Here is a 23,274-nt window from a genome sequence, read left to right on the forward strand (position 1 = left end):
TGCGATCTTGGCTCATTGCAACCTCCACCTCCTGTGCTCAAGTGATTCTCCTGCCTTGGCCTCCTAAACAGCTGGGATTGCAGGGGGGTGCCACCATACCCGGGTAATTTTTTTGTATCATAGTAGAGAAGGGATTTCTCCAGGTGCCCAGAGTGGTTTCGAACTCCTAAACTCAGGCAATCCACCCGAGTTGGCCTCCCTAAGTGCTGGGATTAAAGGCATGAGCCACTGCGCCCGGTCAACACCTCTTTAAATAGTGAAGCAAAAGGTTTAAGAACTGCAGCTTTTACAACAGAATGACTTTATCAAAGTATTTACAGTGATAGGGGCCTAGGACTAGGAAAATAGAAAAGAGACAGCTAAGAAAACCAAGGAATGAGAAGGGAAAGACTAAAAAGAAATATTCCACAATGCAAAGAAGAAAAAAATGAACAGTTGTTAATCGCACGTGATAAATGAGAAACTAGTGTATGCACAGGCTTACAAGATCCATGGACTGCTTGCTAAGTTGAAGACTATAGTGCAGAACATATAAACAACTGTATTTTTTAATTATCGGGCATTCATGTCTAAAGAAGACTTTATTTTTGACAGCCTCATTTGAAAAAAAAATTATTAAATCTTGTTCCAGAGGCATTTATTCTTCATTGGAACTCCCACAAGGAACCCAATCTCCAAAGTGATTTAACAGAAATTGCTCACTTGACATCCATTCTGTGCTAAATTTAATTTCTATGCATACTTCCTCTCTCTTATCTGTTTATATGGATTTAGTTTAAAAAAAAAACTTGATCACTCATTCACCATATTTCTTCTTCGGTCACACAAGAACTTTCTGTATTCCAAGTTTCAAAGTCTGGGAAATAGGGCTACATCACTGCAGAAAACAGTGGCAATTTGTTCTAAATACAAAATAGCTTATTTTCCTTTGGCAACTCTCCAGGGGTTTGGGTGGAGGGAAAGGATATTCCTCTCTAGAGAGATCAGGCTCTGAACCTGGACTACTGTCAAAACTTAGCCATCGATGGGAGAGAATATTTTTTAATTATTTTCACATCAATTTGGAAACTGATTAAAGATTTTTGCCTTATTAACAGTTTTTCTACTCTTTGGCCTTTTGTTGGTGTTCATCCCTATCTGGCAGCCCCCACTGGCTGATTTAATGGTACCAAGGGGCTGAGAAGTGTTGCTGTCCAAAAGAAAAAGCATTCTCTCACAGGGACTGGGAAGGCAATCTGCAATCCCAACAGTAGCTACTTGTTAATTTTCTATTTGAAACACAGTGATGTCAATAGTATTGTACCCTGCCAGCCACCATGGGGTAAAGTACATTTTGAAACCAAAACAAACTTCCTACGTGCTGGCAAGTGAGATCTGAGACACAGTGATAACGCTCTATAAGACACTGACCTAGTTTTATATACAAAATACAAGAATTAAGTCTACTCTTGTACAAAAGTTTATGTCTAACTCTCACAGTTCTATTCCTACCCAGAGCCCAGTATAATTGTTTCATTATATCAAATTATTGTCCAGGATGGAAGAGGGAAATGAGGAGATACTGTTACTGATCTCTAATAAAATGGTAATCTTTCATAGCACAAAATAGCACATTTAAAGAGTGCTTTGTAAAATGTATGCTTCTGTTCATCTAGAAGCATAAAATGAATAGCAAAGCACCTTTTAAAAATAGTCCTACTAATAAGATGTGATTTGTTTAATAGCTCATTTTAAGGGGATATATTCATGTAGTAGGAAAGACATTTTATTAAATGGAACAGGAACAATCTGGCCAAGAATTAATGCATCCCTGGAAGGTGAATATTCATACTTTGTAGTGAATATGAGTAACCTGAAATAGCTAAATGATTAAAAGTGGTAACCATGCTTACTACTGGCAGATGGCAAATGGTTTGGCATTGCTGGACATCTGCCAGTCCAGTCAAGCCAGCCAGGAATTATTTCTAAAGTCCCATTTTAGAACAATTTTCCCAAAATCAAAATGTAGTTTGTTTTTTGGTGAGGAGGAGATAAAATGTATGGTAGAAAAAGGGTAACAAAGAGGAATCATTGGCCAGTGTGTATGTGTTGTTGTTAATAACTGAGGCATTTACAGGCCATTTGCAACCTCTGGAAAAATGGAATACACAGAATTAAAAATACGCCATAGTCCCTGATGGTAATAGAGAATCAATGTTTCGGTATGTCTTTTTATTTCTAAATTACTTAAATGTTCTGAGCTCTCTTTCATCATACGGTATCACTTTTTTTTTTTCCTAACCACAAAGGGCCCAACTGAAGAGTCATTTTTGAGAGTAACTTTTGGAGGCAGCCTAGCATAACACAACACCTGGCACCAATCCTGGGCATGTTCTCCTCTGATAAGGCAGAAATGTTCTCAGTGTCATAGTAGGGCACTTACAGATTAGCACTTTTAGGCAGGTAAAAGTGAACATGCCTTAAGAACTACTTTATTTTTAAAAACCCTTCTGAAAAGGGAAAGGTGTTGGATAGATTAACAACAATTGCAGTTATCTCATCTTTATTAAGTAAAAGACTGGGTTCAAGTTATATCTGGGTTGCAACATTACACTGTGTGACTTGATTCTATTTATATTTCTTTAAGTCTTAGTTTGACTCTCCTCTAGAAAAGCCCAGGAAAAGATTAAATGAGAGAGGAATCAGAGCTCTAGTATTTATTTTATATGATTCCAGCCTCAGCTCAATATTATTACAGTTTTCTAAGGACTGCTACAAAAGCTGCAAGTTCAAGTGTTATTATTTTCATTTCATCAATAGCTCAGGAGAACAGCCCTGAAAAATCTACACAGTTTCATGGATTTGGGAAAAGAAGGAAGAGGCAGGCTGAGGGGAACATATTTCATTTTGTTATCATTGCCAATCAAAATTTTAGTTGTTCATCAGGCAGGTTGTGTGGCTCTCTTGCCTAAGTACATTCCAACAGCAAGAACATACTGACCACTACCCCAACTAAAGAATCCAGCAGCGTATGGAGGTTAAGTCTTCCAAACTTGGCTACATTTCCTTTCAGATACTGCAGAATGAAAGTTCTAAAACATCTTTCAGGATCACCAACAACTGTTATCTCACAGAACAAAAATTATGTGAAGGATACTGTGACATGGTGGAAAATAAGGCCCAACATATATTCTGTATTTTCTTCTAAAAACACCAATATTTCTTGAACATTGCAAGCCAGCAAACTCATGTTCCCTCATTCATCTGACCCAATATATGCTAGCAGTAAATTCCAACTGTTTTCAAGGAAATTCTAATGGCTATCACCAAATTGCTTCTTTAAGAAAAATCCTTTTCCATTATAAAAATTGCAGTCTTGAAAAGTCAATCAGTTCTATCTAATTGTGTTATGTTTACAAATGTTTTAACTGCAAAGATGGAATTTCTAATCAAAAAAAGAAGCTTATTTAGAAAAGACTGATTTTTTTTTCACAGCTTTGTCGAACTCAAGCTGTTCTGTAAAGGAATAATTGTGAATCAGGCTGGAATAAAGTGAATCAAGATAGAAAAACCCTACAAACATTACAATTCTAAAGAAAAATGTCCTATTTGGTTGCACCAATGGTCCAAATACTAAAGAGTTCACTTTGAACAATGACACCAACAGATGGCTCAGGGAAAACTATGCTAGCATGGAAAACCATGACAGTAACCAATATTATAGAAACATACTCCTAACATCTCCTTTCTAAAGCCCAATAGCAATATGTTATCAAAGAACTGATCTAAACTTGGTGTGATTTTATTTCTATTTTTTATTAGGGTAATAAGTTCCTAAATAGTTACCACATATTATATTAAGACTGTCTTTTTAAAATTTTGAAAATTCCTCTTATAAAATTCAAAGGGAATAGACTCCCTCATTTTAGTCATTATGATTTTTGATGAAGAAATCTAAGTGTACCCTTTCCTAATTTCCAGGTTTCTCCCTTGTCTTAATTTAGCCATTACACTTCCATATTAGAAAGCTGGTACCTTTCTCACTTAATTTTAGATTTAAAGGGTCAGCTTTGCTCTAGTTACTTCAAGATAAAAGTATTAGAAAATAAAGCATTCTATGAAACATAGATTTTCTGTAATGGCATAAAATCTCCTATCAACCTCAGTTTTTAGGGAAGCTTTAAAAAGATAGGCTATGGGTTACAATTTTTAAAAATCAGTAACCTTGGATTGATACACTAGTGCAGGCAGAAAGTTTTAAAAGGCACAGGATTTCCCATGCAAACCTCTTGCTTGGGGTTCTCTATTAAAGGATGAGAAGCATTCAGATAAAATATAATGTACAAGGGGAGATACATGACCTCAAAGTTACTAGGCTCTCCATCATATAGAGCGCCTACTAAAATAAAGTTGGTATCTTCAGTAGTACTCCAAAACAGAATGACCTCTAAGAGATCATGGAAGACTAAGGAATTAGATGTTCAGTTATCTTTATTTACTCAGAGGTAATGATAGATTGATCTGTCCCAGTTGAAGCTTTGGGCTATTTTCACAAGACATTTGGGCATTCACCAACATTGCCACCACCACAAGAGGGAGAACCATTGCAGACAGTCCCTCACAGAAAACACAGCCATTAAAAATGGCACTGTATTTTAGCTCCCATCAGAGACATACCAGGAAAGTGACCATAAGAAGGTTGCATCACATTCTCCAAATGTACTCACAGGCCTATATCTACCTTATCCATGCTGAAGCTGCAAGTCCACTTTCAACCCAGAATAAGTGACAACTATAATGATTAAAAGATATTGTAAAAAAGATTCAGATGTAGTTATTTCTCCTGAAAGCCCTTTTAAACATACTGAAAACATGATAAAAACCAATTATGGCAAACTCCTAGAGAGAACCATGCAGAGGAATAACCGCTCATGTCTAAGCTGTTCACATTAGCTTCAGCCCATCATAACCCCCTGCTATGAGTTTACCTCAACTCCCATCTCAAACACACACAAGTTAGCACTTAATTATATGCTGCTTACAGGAACTTATAAAAATATCTTTTGTCTTCTACCTAGACTATAAGTCCTCCAGAGCAGGACTCGGGACTCCTACTTCTCTTATCCTATCCCCATTACCTAGCACACAGTCAATGCCTAATAAGTGCTTGTCAGTTGATTTGTAATTATCTTTAGGAGTCCTCTGTCAGTGTCAGAACTATACCCCTTCAAATGAACTCCCATTTCCACCAAAAATTTTAAGTCAGAAAACACGATCTTGGGAGTATATAAAACTGTTAAGAGACATTAGCAAAATTACCCATTACTTATAAGTCATCCTAGATTGATAATCAAAGTTCAAAACAAATCCTAAATTTTCAAGATCAAGTCATCAACAAAGTTTGAAATAAACCCTAAACCTAAATTTTTAACTTATTTCCTTATTATCTCATTAAAAGTGCAAAGGGTCAGGAAGGGAAGAGAGTCAAAGAGAGGAGCCAAATTGTACTTTATTGAAAACAGTAAAACTGATGCTAAAAGATTAATAATTTTTAACTATTGTTTATTCCTAATGACTGTTGGGCCTGTCCTAGCATCTAATCCTCCGTACTCAGAGCTCTACCAAAACCTTCACTTGCCAAGAAAGATGTGTCCATTTTGCAAATTGGAGGTACCAAGCTCAAACCTATGTTTGAGCTCCAGCTTTTCCATATCCAAACTAAAAAATCCTACACAGAAGTAGAATACAGCTCTCTATACCATTTCCAAAAAATATTTCTCCATCAAGCACCAATTGAAAAAAATAATAACATAAAGCACTAACCAGCACTAGCCTCAAGCTAATGTTTAAAAATCAATTTTTTTCTATTCCATTCAACTATTACTAAATACTGTTGACTACAATTTTAAATGAATGGGATTTTATAAAAAATTATAAGGCCAGTTAATATCTACAAAATGATATGATAAAGTTAACAGGAATTTTCCTGAGTAAATTAATCTACATAAGAAATCTTTATCTGGATGAAATTTAAAATTTTATGATCTCAAGAATATTTAAAAAACAATTACTAATATATTTCTTTCTAAGCACAGCAAATCAGAATGTGCTAAACAAAACTATTTTCAAAATATCTAATAAAATGCCCAATAGAGCAAGAACAAGTTTCAGTATACCATATTTGAAACTCACTAAAATAGTTACACATTACTTTCTTTTTAATAAACTCTTATCTCTAATTGCTTCACAGCTTTCAAATGAGTCAAACTCAGAACTCACATATATGTAACTCATATACCTTTGCGGAAAAAAAGATGTGTATATATCTCTTTCACACACACACACACCCACACACACATTTAAATTGTAGTAACAGAAAAATGGCTCCAGATGAACACCTATAAGTACCCATTGGCCATTTAAATAATAAGCTCTATAGCTAGCAGCATGTATGGAAATTTAGAACATCCTAAGATATTTTCCTAAAACTATTAATTCTAAACTAAGAGAGACATTAGCTTTCCAAAAACGATAGGTCTTCCTAAGGCTCTGTCCAAGATCACTGTTCCAGCAGATCATGGAAACTTCCATGAAAGATTCCATTTCTGTAAATAATTCTACAGGCTTTAAACGATGTCAGACAGTTGTGAGAAGAAACAAAAAATCATAAGGAATATAAGATTAACACAAATGCAGATGAAAATCATAGAAAAGAGTGTATCTCGAAAAGCAAGCTGAAAATAAGATGCTATGCCAAATTATAGAGCTATTTAGACAGAACAGGGTAACAACACATCAAGGGCCAGATACTTGTATAAATTCCAAAAATTCTTAGGAAATGTTTTCATAAGAAAAAAGATCTGTCACAGCTTCTATGCTAATTATAGTAAACTTTAAGTCACAATTGAGTTTCTTGGTCTGCTGCACCAATTCAAATACAGAAAAAATGTACTTTCATCTGTAAAACCATTGCACTCAAGAGGCATTTTCTCATGTTGCAACTTTAGCAAAAGAGGTCCCATTATGAAGCACAATCACCACATATTTCATAAGTGGGTCATATTACCTAGAATATTCTATGGGGACAAACTGTTCTCTCTGAAGCAGGAGTGGAGAACAAAACTATTTTCTTTGGAAAGGGAATATATTTGCAGGGTAGCAAATATCTCACTATGTGACTTCCTAAAATATTTTCTATCTTGACATGGCAGGTTTTACCAGCAAAAACAAAAACAAAAAAACTCAGCTATTTATTTGACTTGGCAGTCAACTTTTTTCTCTTAATCCAATGAAAGGTGCAGAGCCTGCTACAGAAATGTTCAATACTAATTCAGCTTAAGTATTAAGTGCAAGGCACTGTGTCAGATACAAGCAAGTTACAGTTTCTTCCTCATGGAATATATATGCTCTAGCAAGAATATAAATGATCTAGAAAGGGAGGAAATAACAGTATAAAGTAGTATGGGTTAAAATTTGTACAAGTGACACAAACAGTGAATCTGGGATAGGAATTTAAAGAGCTCAGTTTGGATAATTAGGTAACACTTCGTGAAAAATTATGTATCTTAGCTGTGCACCTTGAAGGTAGTGTAATAAGCTCTGATCTGTGAATCAGAAAACCTAGGTTCTCATCCTGACTTTGTCATTAACCAGACTGGTAGAGTATATTACTTAGAGGGACTTAGATTTTCAAATACTCTACTAGATGATCTTCTAAGGTCTCTCTCACCTTTACTATCTACGGAAATGTATGAATACAATACACCTATTCCTTTTTTAAAATCTTATTTTAAAGTACTGTAAACTAAGTGGCTCAAATCTTTTTTTAAGTTCACAAATTAATGCACTCTTACTACAGAAACTATAACAATAAAATCAACATGATCGAAAGTTTCCCCTTGAATCTCACTCCTTTCCTCAGAAGTAACAAAGTGTATCAGTTTGACATCTCTTTTGAGGTGTACCTTTTCTGATGCATTGACATACACATACATGTACATACAGAAATACAATTGTCCCTCAGTATCAATGGGGGATACCAAAACCTCCAAATGCTCAAGTCCCTGATATAAAATGGTTTAGTATTTGCATATAACCTATGTACATACTCCTCTATACCTTGCATCATCTCCAGATTACTTATAATACTTACTACAATGTGAATAGCATGTAAATAGTTGTTGTATTGTTTAGGGAATAAGGATGGGGGGAGGGGGAGGGGGTAGGGAAAGTCTGTATATGTTTAGCATAGATGCAATTTTCCCCACAATATTTTCAATCCATGGTTGTTTGAATCCATGGATGTGGAACCCACAGATAGAAGAGCCAACCGTATGTGATTTTGCTTTGTTATTTTTTTAACATAAATGAGATACTGAAATGCTATTTTGCAATTTGCTTATTTTCATTTAATATGTCTTGGAAATCTCTCCACATACACATATATACATCTACACCATTCTTTTTACTTGCTACATGGTATGGATATATCATTTAGTCATTCCCCTGTTAAGAGAAATTCAGGTTACTTCTAATTTTTTGTTATTATAAACACCTTTGTTATTCTTGTTCATGCCTCTCTGTACATGAGTTAAAGTTCAAAGGCAGGGGGAGTATATGGTCCATCTGAGCTAAAGTTATCCAAGTAGAAAATATAAGAGAAGATGAAAAAGCTCAAACCAGGCATCTACATTTTCAGCAAAGGGTGAAATGAAGAGTCACAATAGTATACCAAAAATACCTTTAGACTAGGAGATGGGAGATATAGGTCCTAGCTGTTGGTTCAAAAACTAGATCTAAGAGTAAAAAAGTGGGATTGGGTACTTGAAGTCACAGAAATTTTTAGTCTAGAAGAAATCTTAAAGATCATTCAATTGTATCGCCTAATGTTAGAGGAACTCCAGTCCTGTCTGTAAACTAGAATATGATTTGATGACCCCTAGCTTTGGCTTTTGCCTCACACTCTCTTGGAGTGGTTAAAAAAAATGGTTTGAATAGTCATTATGATAAATGCTAAAGGGGGACAATGAGAAGTGAAAATGGCCAATCCACAGAAGGCTGCAATTAAAACACAGCATAAATATCTAGTGGACTCAGTCAGCACAGCTCTGATTTCCAACAACACTTAGCAGCTCTGAAAGCAAAAAAATAAAAATAAACAGTAGACATGTCCTAGAATTAGGAATGGAACTTGGCAGATTATCAAAGCAGCAAGGACATTATTTAAAAGCTACTTTTATTGTCTAAATGGTAAGGAAGAAATATTCCAACATACTGACCTACAGCTACTCCATCCAGTGATCACTGGAGCCTATTAAAGTGACTGATTAGATACAACAATACAATACAGTTACAACCACAAAACCAGATTTCTGGAGCCTGAGCAAATATAAACCTGTTCATGAGCATTTAAATTTTCAGAATTTGTATCTGTATCTATCTACATGAGTTTGTGTGTGCCTGTGTGTATACACACAGCTTTGAGGAATGTGTTTATAGTATATACACAAATATATGTTTCTTAGGGCAAATTCTAGTCTTATATAAATATTTACTACTTATCAAAGTAATTCATTAAAACCTTATCATTATAGCTACAGTACTATGTATTATAATAATCTTTAGATATTTACAAAGTACCAAATTTTAAATGCAGTGAAATTCTAAGCTGGTGTTTTCTGCCAGTCGTGTGTTTTTTCGTGTGTGTGTGTGTGTCTCAAGTGTTACATATGCATATAGGTATTTACATATACCTGTATCCAGGAAAATGCTTCAGAAACAACAGAGTAACAACTAAGTTTCTAATATGCCAATGACTACTGAACTTAAAAATTCACAAAACTGTACAAAACTTTACATGTAGGCAGGGATTTCAAAGATCATCTAGATTTCCTCCTTTAAAAGCCAAGAAAAGCAAGACCCCAAGAAGTTGTATAACTTATACAACATTCACAGCCTATCAGTAGTAGAGATGAAAGGAAAAATTGTGTCTTCTGACTTCTGGTACGATATTCATGTCAATGCATTACATATCACCCAAGAAGCCATCTGTGTTGGATTCTGGGCATCATTTTTGACAATTTGACTCCAAAATCCTGTTTAGTATCTAAACCTGTCTTTCTCCACTGGCTTTTTCCAAAGTAACAACAAAACAAGGAAGACATTTACTTATGAGTTAAATTCCAACTTTTCTTGATTTAGAAAACGTGAGTATAAGCAATATGTCATGTGTTTGTCATAGTGCTGATTAATTATTTTCCAAACAAATTTTTCTTGACGAATTGGTTAGCTAGTAATCAGATTAGGAAATTCTGTTGTCATTACTGAATCCTAGTTTAGAACCTCAAGTTTTTCACTAGTAACATTTATGGGGCTTTCACTGTCATGGGATTGACATTATTTAATAGAGTAAGTAGAAAAAGATAGGCAAGCACAAAATAATTATCTTCTTCCTCATAACAGCTCAAATATATCAAAACAATCTGAATCTCTTCATTTTTAGAGTATAAATGCAAGATACTAGCAAAGTCTCTCATCTAATAAAAAGATAGATTTCTTACTGATATTCTTCTTGGCATGCTTTAATTGCCAAAATTTGTACCAGAATAGAAATTATCTTTAAATGAATAATATTCTAGTTTAAGAAAAGGTATTTCAATTTTGCTTACTATTAAACTTTCAATATTTATCACAGCACTAACAATGGACAAATTTCTTTACAATATGCAGCAAAAGAATCTGGCAAAAATAACATATTGCCTTAAAGTCTAGTAGAATTCTCCCATGTAATTATTACAAGCATCAGTACTAAAGGTATAGTCAGTTTACAAATCAAACACATTCCTCAAAGCTGCATATAAAATAAATTTGTGTATACTGCATTATCTAAAATACCTCAGGAAAATCTATTCATTAAACTCTTCCTGTTTTTTTAAAAATTACAAATTCATAGTTTGAGAAGAATTGTTTTCTTAAACAAGTTACAGATTCACTATGTTAGGCACTCTGCAATCACTTGCATAAAAAGCTACCACACCTTTGCTAGAATATACCATGTCAATTACTCAAGGTCTAACTTATTTATTTCTATACATAATTTTAGAAGCTGAGTTTCAGGTTACAATACTTATGATTATTTTTTAAGACTTAAGGATCTCATCTTTTCCCACACATCAGTTGTAGAATTTAAACCTTAGTAATAGGATAGCTGAAGAACTAAGAACACTTGGTTCCTACAATTCAGTCCTTGTCTCTGAATCAGCCTCTGTCACCTTGCTGCATATGTAACCTAGGTCAGGGAGTAGAAAGCTTAGTCTTAATGAGCTATTTCTGACAAAGGTCAGTATAGAAATTGTGAATCTATCTAGACACAACTGCAATGACTTCACTGTACAGACTGCATTTTTAGATGTGTAATCTTATCCTGACTACAAACCTGCATATTACTTCATCTTTATCTCACATAACATTCAATTCTAACTCTGACAGGTACCTATCTCTGCCCTCTGACAACTATTTTTAGTTGGTCTATAGTTTTCAGTATTCCTATCCCTATAGAAATACAGAAGTATGTGAATTATGTTTCTCTGACAAATGATACTATTCTTCATACTGTTTGAAGTTAATTTACATATTTATCTTGTTCCTAAGAAAATTCAAGTAAATGAGCGTCCCCTACTTTCTAAGAGTTTCGTAAGAAAATTCAATTAAATGAGCGGCCCCTACTTTCCAAGACATGGTCACTTTTTAAGTGTTCTACACTAACCCTCTATAATTCAGCCCTGTAACTGGACTCCTACTGTCTAAAAAAGTACAAAGAATGTAATTACCTTATTCAGGACTTTTGCAATAATTAAAAGCATGGGTGTCAGTTTTCTCTACTTTTAGGCTAAAAAAGGGAAGTAACCACAATTTTTATTTGCCTAATCAAAAAACTGGATCAGTAGCTACTTCCTGATGACTGGACAATGTTTCTCTTTTCCTCCACAACTATACTTCTTTTGTTGTTCAAGTCATAACAAATATAATCAGGTTACATTGTTACATCTTAAATGAAATTGATAAAACTAGTAAATTCTTTCAACATCTGGTCTTAATTTTGTTAGATTTCATTGTTAATTAAAAGTCCTTAAAACCTATACCTTCCCTTTGTTTCTAGTCCAAAGGTTTTTTTTGTTTGTTCTGTTTTTTTTTGTTGTTGTTGTTACATCTATTATGCCATGAATTCCCAGGGAATAGGTTCCAGCAGCTCAGGCATCTTTCCACTGGTTCTTACAAAGTACGTTTCTCTGGATGAAGCAGGCTGGTGCTTCAGCTGAACCCAGATACCTTTCTCTTTGGCTTATTTTTCTGATCATTTTCCTTCATGGATTGCAGGAAGCTACCTCAGCTCTTGGAGTGCTTAAAAAATATGCTCAATACACATGTTAATTCTCTTGGGAAGAATCTTGCCCTTTGTAGTGGCTCACACCTGTAATCCCAGCACTTTGGGAAGCCGAGGCAGGCGGATCACCCGAGGTCAGGAGTTTGAGTTCTGGCCTACATGGCGAAACCCCATCTCTACTAAAAAGACAAAAAATTTGCTGGGCATGGTGGTGGGTGCCTGTAATCTCAGCTACTCAGGAGGCTGAGTAAGGAGAATCACTTGAACCTGGGAGACGGAGGTTGCAGTGAGCTTAGATCACACCATTGCACTCCAGCCTGATTGACAGAGTAAGACTCCATCTAAAAAAAAAATATTCCTGCCCTTAATTTGTTCATGTACAACAACGCTAATATCATGTTTGCAGTCTTCCAGTTTTGCCATGGTAACATTTGTAGACATTTCTTTTAGAACAGTACCCATTCCTTTGATGTCCACCGTATCGCCTTTCTTGTAGAATCCCCTAACTGTGGCCAAAGGAACAATTCCATCGTTTCTAAAAAACCCAAAGCACATATATCAGGAGCCTCTCCTCCTTCCCTTTATGTTTGTTATTTTGGCAAATTACTGGAAGATGGCAGTTCCAGCTGAAAGGAAGGTATATTCTTTTCATATGCTAAATAGAGCTCAATCTTTCTCCATTATTAAATGCTCATACCACATTATATACTAGCGCCACATAATGGTAAAGTGTTGAGCCATCTGTGCAGTGCCATCAGCTGATGATGACATTATCAGGTTTTAAGTGCCAAACTGCAAAATCAATGGACTTTTCAAGACCTTTTCCCCATTCAGTGGTATCTGGTATGATAAATGGATGACTACAAACTTGGTGAGCAACCCTAGAAGGACAGTAACTGTGAAGTGGTATTTTACAGTTTTGATTCACATTTCCCTAATGACTACTGATAGTAATCATTTCACATGTATATTGGCCATTTCTTTTTTTTTTTTTTTTTGAGATAGAGTCTCACTCTATCACCCAGGCTGGAATGCAGTGGCATGATCTCAGCCCACTGCAACCTCTGCCGCCCAGGTTCAAGTAATTATCCTGCCTCAGCCTACCAGGTAGCTGGGATTACAGGCACCTGCCATCAAGCCCAGCTAATTTTTGTATTTTCAGTAGAGACGGGGTTTCACCATCTTGGCCAGGCTGGTCTTGAACTCCTGACCTCATGATCCACCCGCCTCGGATTCCCAAAGTGCTGGGATTACAGGCATGAGCCACCACACCTGGCCAATATTGGCCATTTTCACATCTTATTTGGAGAAATGTTTTTTCCGATTCTTTGCCCTTTTTGGATGAACCATTTGTCTTTTTATTTCATTGAAAGCATTATTTGTTTTGCAAATATATTCTTTCATCCTATAAATTATCATTTCACTTTCTAGATGATGTCCTTTGAAGCACAAATGTATTTCACTTTGATAAATTCTAATGTACCTATTTTTTTCTTTTGTTGTGTTTTTGGTGTCATATGTAAGAAACCACTGCCTAATGCAACATCACAAAGATTTACACTTATGTTTTATTCCAAGAATTTTATTGTTTTAGCTCTTAAATTCAGGTCTATGATCCATTTTGAATTTTGTGTAATGGTGTGAGGTAGGGATCCAACATCATTATTTTGTATGGAGGTATCCAGTTGTGTCAGCTTTATTTGTTGAAAAGACATTGAATTGTCTTGTGATCCTTGTTAAAAATTAGTTGACCATAAATGTGAGGAATTCTTTCTACAAGCTCAACTCTATTCCACTCATCACTAAGTCTATTCTTTAGTCAGTGCCATACTGCTTTGATTACTCTAGCTTTATAGTGAGATTTGAAATCAGGAAATGCAAGCTCTCCAACTTCATGCTTTTCAATATTGTTTTGGTTATTCTGGGTACCTTGCATTTTCATATGAATTATAGGATCAGTTTGTCAATTTCAGCAAAAAGAGGAAACTAGAACTTCCATAGGCCTTGCACTGAATCTGTAAATCATTCTGGAGAGTATGGCCATCTTAACAATATTAAGTCTTCCAATTTATGAGCATGAGATTTCTTTTCAACTATTTAGGTCTGCCTTAATTTATTTCAAAAGTATTTTGCATTAATAGTTTTCAGTGTACAAATCTTTCATCATCTTGGTTAAATTTATTCCTAGGTATTTCATTCTTTTGGATGCTATTGTACATGTAATTATTTACATCTTACTTTGCCCAATCCATCAGAAGATTCACTATCTATGGCAGATATAGTCTTATGAAATATATTTCTGAAATAATAAGACTTGAAAGTTAAAATTACACATTGGTCCAATGGGCTGCAGAATGGATGCTGTGTTAGCATAGATGAAAATAACATTAATATCCTTGTACATCTCCATCAGAGCTCCTGGGTAACCAGGTATATTGTCAATGGTGAATAATCTTTTTAAAAAAATTTTCTGAGGTCTCAGCAGGTTTAAAATAGCAAACTATGCTATAAACGATGTGCTGTCATTCAGGCTTTATTGTTCCATTTACAGAGCACAGGCAGAGGAGATTTAGCATCATTCTTAAGGGCCTAGAATTTTCAGAATGGTAAATGAGCACTGGCTTCAACTTAAAGTCACCAGCTGCATTAGCCCATCAGCCCCTATTAAGACAGTCAGCCCAGCCTTTGGAGCTTTGAAGCCAGGCATTGAGTTCTCTTCTCCATGACTTCTGCTCTGGCTATGAAAGTCCTGGATGGCATCTTCTTCCAATCGATGGTGGTTTCGTCTACTCTGAAAATCTGTTCCACCTTCACTGATTATTTTAGCTAGATCACAATAATTTGCTACAGCTTCTACCTTAGCACCTGTTGCTTCACTTTATATTTTTGTTAGGAGATGACTTCTTTTCTTAAACCTCATGAACCAAACTCTGCTAGCTTCCAACATTTCTTCTGCAGCTTCCTCACCTCTCTTAGCTGTCAGAATTGAATCGAGTTAGGGCCTTGCATTGGATTAGGCTTTGGCTTAATGGAATGTTCTGGCTGGTTTCTATCCACACTACTAGAAGTTTCTCCATATCACCCATAAGGCTGTTTCACTTTCCTACCTGTATGTTCACTAGAGTAGCACTTTTAATTCCCTTCAAGAACTTTTCCTTTGCATTCACAACTTGGCTATTTGGCACAAGAGATCTAGCTTTCAGTCCATCCTGGTTTTTGACATGCCTTCCTCACTAAGCTTAACCATTTCTAGCTTTAAATTTAAAGTGAAATACATGTGACTCTTCATTTCACTTGAACACTTAGTGGCCATTGTAGGGTTATTAATTGGCCTAATTTCAGTATTGCCATGTCTCAGGGAATAGGGAGGTCCCACAAGAGAGAGAGAGATTGGGCAACAGCAGGTCAGTGAAGCCATCAGAACACATACAACATTTATTAAGTTATGTGGGCATGATTTGTGATACCCTAAAACAATTACAATACTAACATCAAAGATTACAGATCCACAGATCACCATAACATTTAAAATTATAATAATAAAGTTTAAAATATTGCAAGAATTATCAAAATACAACACAGAAACATGAAGTGAACATATGCTGTTGGAAATATGACTGACTTGCTTGACACAGAGTTGCCACAAACCTTCAATTGCTAAAAAATGCAGTATCTGCAAAGTGCAATAAACAAAGTATACCTGTACATAAGATGATGATATATGCAAACAGAAATGGTTTTCCTTCTTTCTTTCCAATCTGGATGCCTTTTATTTCTTTTTCTTATCTAATTGCCTAGATAGAACCTCTAGTACAATGCTGAGTATTAAGTCATGAAAGCTGACATTCTTATTTCTGATCTTAGGGGGAAAGCATTCAGTTTTTCACTATTACGAGTGCTATAAGCTGTGGGTTTGTCAAAAATGCTGTTTATCAGGTTGAGAAAGTTACTCTAAGTATTTTTATATTGACATACTAATACTCTTTGAATCTTAGTAAAAACCAAGGCTAAAAAGGGATTTTGACTAAACTTTCTAGAATTACAGGACCCAATCTAAAACTGTAGACTTTTAATCCAGCTGAATGTATAGGTTAATTTCAAACCTACAATAAAAGTTTGATTTCCCTAACCCTGCAACTTGGCTTTAATCCAAGCAAATATCCTTTAAGTACTATTAGTGAAGAGTTTTAAAGAAAGTTCTGCCAAACCAATGTGGTTTCTTTCCTAACAAGTGTACATTTTTTTCTAGAATGTGCACACTGTGTAAAAAAAGTATCTTCCTTTAAACAAATATCTTAAAAGCACACAAAATAGGCAGTGAAAACCATTTCAGATACGCTCTTCCTGCCAAAGAATCCTAAATTAGTCAGATGATGTACCAAGAGAACACTGCCTAGCCCACAGTCATAAAGATTTACTCTTACGTTTTGTTCTAATACAAGGCAGACCAAAATCACTCTGTCAAAATATCCATGTAAAATGGGGACATGATACGCAGTACAGAAAAAAATAAAAAATGTTACATTCATTATGGTATCCAAACAATTGGAATAAACAGAACTAATACATCAAAAATTCTAACATGAAGAATTTGAAATTTTTTATGGTATTCTTGTCTACAAGTATAAATAAATCTTTTCCTTGTAAAAATGCTTACTATTTTCAAGTCATAGGATGAGAAAGGAATAAAGATCTCACAAGGAGAACATAAACTCCATCAGATAAACTGTTCTCCTTCACAAAATTACCTATCCTTATCTTAGTGTACTGTATGATATCTTAAAGGACTAAAAGAGTCCATACGCTTCTAAAAAAGTAGGATAAAGTCTGGCATGGTAAAAATCCTTTAAGATGTTCTCACTGATCAAGTTTTCTCATATAATTTATGTACATTTTAAGAATTCATTAAATTTTCTATTTGCCTATTATAAAATTCTTTTATTATATGTCTACTGAACTCTCTCAAGAGTGTATCTTCACCACTTTTCACTGAAGTCATTATAATGTAATAATACATTGATTATAAATCTACTATCACATATCATTTTTCATTTAATGAATTTTTACTAAATGGGTGCTATGTGCTAGGTTAAATAAGACAAAGTCCCTGCCTTCCTGAAACTTATATTTTAGTGAAAGAAGTCAGACAGCATAAATGAATAAATAATTCTGACAGATATAAATGTTAAGGTGACATAAAAAGTAACGTGATAGAGTATGACCAGGAGGTGATTATCATTCTCTAAGCAGATGACCTGAGAGTTGAGAACTAAATAATGATAAAGACCTATAGCAAGGGCTTTTCAAACAAAAGGAACAGCAAGTGCAAAAGCCGTAAGATGGAAATGATCATGCTGTGTTTAAGGAAAAGAAAGGAAGCAATGTCAGCAGGGCTACAGGAGATATAGGATAGAGTGGTGCACTTAGTAGGCCACAAATTTTATCTAATTGTAGTGAGAAGCCAGTGGAGGATTGTAAACAGAGAAATGACTCAATTTGATATATTCTTTGAGAAGATCACTTTTTTTTCCTTGCTGCAGTAAAGGCACTGAGAGAAGATCCCTTTTATAGCTATGTGAAGAATGAAATGTAAGGAGATATTTGGAGTAGCAATTAACAGAAAATAATACTTTTTCTTTACAGTGTTTCTTAGACCTTTGTTTTCCTTTTTGTTCCCAATTCTTTTTACTATATGGACTACTTCAAAAGCATTCAAACTACTCTCCCTGCTTCTACAGCTAGACTGTACTTTTTTTAAGGGTTTGTACATGCCAATCTCTTTGCTTCAAAAGCCTCAAAACTTCACCACTGCCAATAAAATAAAATCCAAATTCCTTGACATTCAGTAACATTCTACAGTCCAATTCCAAACCACCTTTCCAGCCTCATCTTCCACTACTAATCTGATAGACTCTACTATTTAACTCAATATGGTCTACTCACTCCTTCCTGAATATAGCTTATGATGCTACCTTCCTGCTCCACAGTTCTACTCACATTGACTGCTTTCCTTATTCTTTTCTTATATTCAAATCCTCTCTCTTCTTCACGGCTCAGTATACATTCTCCTTAATTACCCAGAGTAGTAAGTTTTGACTATGACCCATGGTGTTTTACATCATGATCCAGTATACACAAGTTTCACAATTCCGTATTTACTTCATGCAGTGCAGCACTTTGGTATTTTCTTCAATTTCTTTTTCAAAATGACTCACTAAATGATCACATAGACCACTATGAGTTTCAATTTTCAGTATGAAAAATACTATTAGTGTATCTTTCTAGACATGTGCTGGTCACTTAACTAGATCATGATACCGATAGATGAAATGTAAATACCAAACTACAATGACCTTAACCTTAAGAATAGAATAGGATATCTTATACTTCATTTGAACTATCATGATGCTACACACAGTATTAATCGTTGCTGAAGAAAAAGACTGATATTAACCACAGCTCTCATATTCATGATCAAAAATAATCATGATTAGAACTATTTTGTGTTCATACCCATCTTGTTTCAAATTGTAGCTGTGATGATAAAATGGCCAGTTTTTGACACATTGACTCAAACTTTCTGCCTTTCTACCTTACAGAATTATCTAACAGCCTTGCATAGTGGAGGAACATAGCAAGAACTCTATAAATGCTAATTTTCATTTTTCCCTCAGAGGTATGTGAAAGTCCCTACATGGAGGGACTACACCTATTACCATTCACTAGACATCTTCTCTTTTGTTAATAAATACCTAGTCACTTCTGCTCTGCCTAGGAAAACATTATTGGCCCAGTGTTCTCTTCGCCTCTCCTAGCTTTGCCAAAGTTGTAGTAAGGATAAGCCTTTATGTTTTGATGGAACAAAAAGCTATTTAAGGTTAAATGGCCTCTCCTGTAGTCAGCACTAAGGTTCTTGACCATCAGAGTCCTGTTAAAGTTGTTGATTCTTTTTTTTTTTTTTTTTTTTTAAAGACAGAGTCTTGCTCTGTTGCCCAGGCTGGAATGCAGTGGCGCAGTCCTGGCTCACTGAAATTCCCAGGTTCGAGGTTCAAGCAATTCTTGTACCTCAGCCTCCCAAGAAGCTGGGATTACAGGCATGAGCCCACCATGCCTGGCTAATTTTTGTATTTTTAATAGAGACGGGGTTTCGCCTCGTTGGATGGCTCTTGAACTTCTGGCCTCAAGCAATCTGCCTACCTTGGCCACCCAAAGTGCTGGGATTACAGGCATGAGGCACCACGCCTGGCCAAAGTTGTTGATTCTTTCTAAAACATCATCAGCAATTTGAATTAAGAAAATGAAAAAACAATGAGGCAATCTACAATCTATACTGATACTGTATCGATACTGCCTTCTCTGGCAAAGGACCCAACTTGTAAGATAAGCCAATGGGCAAAGTAAATTCTTAATTCTTTAATCTCAAAGTCTCATTAAGTTTACCGCAAGATGATTCACACAGGATCCTGAGGAATGTAGAACATCTGAAGTACTTTACTTCCCCCTCCATCTCCTAGGCCTATTATGACCTGTTGTGGCCCTAGCGGGCTAGGATTGGTACACAGGTAACAAATGCTCTGAACCACCTAGAGCAGACTCAGTACAACAAATAAGGATTTAGCCAGAAATGAGCTCCCAAGATCTATCCGAGAAAAAATCTGAATTTTTCTATCAGTCCTGAAACTACCTAGAGCTCCCCAATGGGCTATAGGAATCCTGGGATAATTGTGGATCAAAACAAACTACTCTGGGCCTGCCAAAACCCAATCTCCACCACTAGATTTCCCTCTGAGATCTGGTCATATAAACCTCAACATTTGGTGGCTATTATCTCCTCAAGGCCAAATGCCAGGGCTTCAACAATCTTAGGGCTTTGTTTGAGAGAGCTATCTGGAATTACTTAGCCATTCACCAGTAATTAAAAATAACCCACTCCAAATTTCACTGCATTTGCTCCAATAAAAAAATACTAACTCAGAGCAGCTTATATCCAAGATTTCAGAACAATGCTAAAAAGGAAAAAAGCAATTTCTGACATGAATATGTTATATAAAGTGGCAAATTTTAAAGAATATTAATTACTTCAGGAATGTCTTTTCAGAATGAAGACAAACTAAATTGATCTTTTGATAGTGAGTTACTGTCTTCATATAACATCACACTCAAAAGTAGATCAAAGGTAAAGCCAAAATTCTATTTATTTTAAAGGATGCCAAAGCTAGATTAACTTTTCTTTCTTTAACACATCAAATAAAAAAGAAGTCTTGGTAAAAAAGGACTGTTAAACAGAACTAGATGGGAGCCTTAAAATGTAAAAACAATATAGGCTTAGATTTTAAAAATACTCCTGTACCACCTTCTTGCTAGAACACCTCCCCTATCCTATGTCTACCAGTATTTTTGTTTTTTGCCAGACCACCACTGGTAACTTTTCAGAAGTGGGGTACAGATTATTATTCTAAAATTGAGGTTTTTTTAATTGATAAAAATTCCTTTTAAAAACAAATATATCTTGGAAAAGTTAATTCTATATCATTTTTCAATGAAGACTCAGGGAATAGAGAGAGGAAGGGAGAAAAAGGAGTAATGAGAGAAGGGAAGAAATAATTTGAGAAATAAACAATGTCTATTAGTCCTTTGGGCTAATAAAGAGTATCTATTAGCACTTCCAAGACTATTATTAGAAGAGGATGAGGAAATCATGCCTTAACAGAGAATGAGGAAATCATGCCTTAACAGAAGTAAGGTAGGGTAAGAAACCAGTCTTAAAGTCTTATATCTAAGTAAATAAAATAGGAACAAACTACCTTTATTGGAGATGGTACACAGCCCAGGTAATAAAAACTACATGTGTTATACTTGTGCCACAGCCAGATGCTAGATTAAACAACTTACATGGCATACCAAAGTAATACTATGGGTGTGCATGTATCATCTGTGAGAGTTTTTAAAAAGGATATCAGTAAGTCAAAATAATCTGCAAAATGCATTCAACAAAATTGAATCAAATATTTTTAAAGATCCATACCAATAGTTAAAAAAAAAAAAAAAGAGTCTCTACTCCAGTGTTAATGGTGTTTGTGAGGTTTCCAATGAGGGTCCTCCACGGACCACATTCAAATGAAATAATTATAAAAGCCACATGTTTATCAATATTTACCCATGGACCCAAAATATACTTTATGATCTAATTTAGAGAAAGTAAACTTCAATTTAAGGTTTTTAGGATCCTCAGAACTGTCATTTCTTAGTCTTCTTTGCAATGTTTAAAAGAGCCAGATACGTCCTACCTTTATCCATCCAGATCTTTAATAAACCAGAAATAAAAGGCAAAAAAGAGATTCTTTAAAATTAAGGAGTTTCTACCACTAACTAGCAAAATGTCTTTGACTAGACCACTCAACTTTGAGCTCCAGTTTTATCCTTCACTCAGTATTACAGCCATTGTCTCCTGTTCACACATCAAATGCTAGGCACTGAGGATACAAAATTGAGCAAAATGGAATCTTTGCATTTGGGGCATAGTCATTTGCCAAAAAGAGACACATGAACAAATAATTACAATGCTACCTATTCAGTCTTACAACAGGAGACATGAATACAGCATTGTGCAAACAAAGTAGTAAAAGCCACTGAGTCTGCCTAAAAGACTATGCTAAGCCTTTTCCAGGGGACTTGACATTTAAACTTATTTTCAATGAGGCTGTTAGGCTAGCCAATTTATTTTTTGTTAAAGGATGACAAAAAGTTGAAGGTCATGAAATCTTACTTGTCAAAAACAGCTGGTGCATATGATTTTAGTTTGTTATTCATTTAATCTCTCTCAGCTGGACGTGGTGGCTCACGCCTGTAATCCCAGCATTTTGGGAGGCCAAGGCAAGCGGATCACAAGGGCAAGAGATTGAGACCATCCTGGCCAACATGGTGAAACCCCAGCTCTACTAAAATACAAAAAAATTGGCTGGGTGTGGTGGTGAGCACCTGTAGTCCCAGCTACTCAGGAGGCTGAGGCAGGAGAATTGCCTGAACCTGGGATGCAGAGGTTGCAGAGAGCCGAGATCATGCCACTGCACTCCAGCCTGGCAACAGAGCAAAACTCTGTCTCAAAAAAATAAATAAAATAAAAATTTAATCTTTTTTTTTTTTTTAAGACAGGGTCTCTCTCTATCACACAGGCTGGAGTACAGTGGCGTGATCATGGCTCACTGCAACCTTGGAACTCATGGGCTCAAGTGATCCTCTTCCCTTAGCCTCCAGAGTAGCTGGCACTGCATGCCACCACACCCAGCCAAATTTTTTTAATTTTTTTGTAGAGATGGAGGGCGTCTCACTTTGCTGCCCAGGCTGGTCTTGAACTCTTTGCTTCAAGCAATCCTCCCACCTGGGCCTTCAGAAGTGTTGGGATTACAAGCATGAGCCACCATGCCTGGAAGAGAGAGATTAATCTCATCTCTATACCAAAAGGAGAATATTTTACTCCTACAATTCTTATGTTTTCTTCCAAACTTGTCCTCTTCTTATATTTCTCAATTGATAATAATATCATCTAAGACTCAACTATCCATAGCTAACTAATCACCAATTTCTATAGACTCTATTCCATACTCTCTACTTTGTCTACTTCTATCTCAATGGCCACCATCATCTCTTACCTAGATTACTGCAATAGCCTTCAAAAGGGTCTTTATGCCTCTGGTATCCCTTCTCCCAATCAACCAATTCTTTAAACTATAGCCAAAATGATATTTCCAAGACACAGGCTGATCATATGATAACCCACCTTAAAATTATGTAACTGCTCCATATGGGTCTCAGGAAAAATCTAAACTCTTTGGCATGGTAGACTAGACTCTTCAACACCTGGCATGCTTTGCCTTATGTTACAATCTTTTATATTCATACTGAACCTTTTGCAG

The 23,274-nt window shown here is 35.5% G+C and overlaps 1 protein-coding gene across 5 annotated transcripts in view; it reads right to left on the reverse strand.

Annotated features, from left to right (window-relative positions):
- MXI1 (MAX interactor 1, dimerization protein) overlaps positions 1-23,274 on the reverse strand; it is a 78,826-nt gene that overhangs the window by 15,644 nt on the left and 39,908 nt on the right. The window lies entirely within an intron of this gene.

The sequence above is a fragment of the Aotus nancymaae genome, unplaced genomic scaffold (genome assembly GCF_030222135.1).
Source record: "Aotus nancymaae isolate 86718 unplaced genomic scaffold, 86718_ANA_hifiasm-v0.15.2.pri h1tg000010l, whole genome shotgun sequence".
In the NCBI taxonomy this organism is placed as follows: Eukaryota; Metazoa; Chordata; class Mammalia; order Primates; family Aotidae; genus Aotus; species Aotus nancymaae.